Source organism: Alligator sinensis, unplaced genomic scaffold (assembly GCF_000455745.1).
Source record: "Alligator sinensis unplaced genomic scaffold, ASM45574v1 C63320550_1, whole genome shotgun sequence".
NCBI classification, from domain to species: Eukaryota; Metazoa; Chordata; order Crocodylia; family Alligatoridae; genus Alligator; species Alligator sinensis.
In genome coordinates, this window is record NW_005848905.1 from 1 (window position 1) to 282 (window position 282).

Here is a 282-nt window from a genome sequence, read left to right on the forward strand (position 1 = left end):
ATGCATAAAAATCATTTAGAAGCAGATGAGACTATAGCCTGAACGAGCTCAGAGAGAAGATTATGTGATCATACCCTGGTCAGAATCAAGACACAACATCTTGGTAATACCAGGTCAAACTATACTTCACTCATCATTGCTTTAGGCACATCTTATTTGCGTCCAATAGATAAACTACTTCTACAGGCAAAAAAATACCATCATCTGAAAGGACTCTTAACTCTAGGGCTGGAATAATCCTATTCCTGTCCCCTGAGAAGCCACTTTCCAGGATTTTTTCCC

General features: G+C 39.4%; 1 non-coding gene across 1 annotated transcript; it reads right to left on the minus strand.

Moving 5' to 3' along the window:
* Positions 1 to 44: 44 nt before the first annotated feature.
* On the minus strand, positions 45 to 142 carry LOC112549133. The gene has a single exon (XR_003092467.1). It is a non-coding gene; the product is annotated as a Z30 small nucleolar RNA (small nucleolar RNA).
* Between the last annotated feature and the right edge of the window lie 140 nt (positions 143 to 282).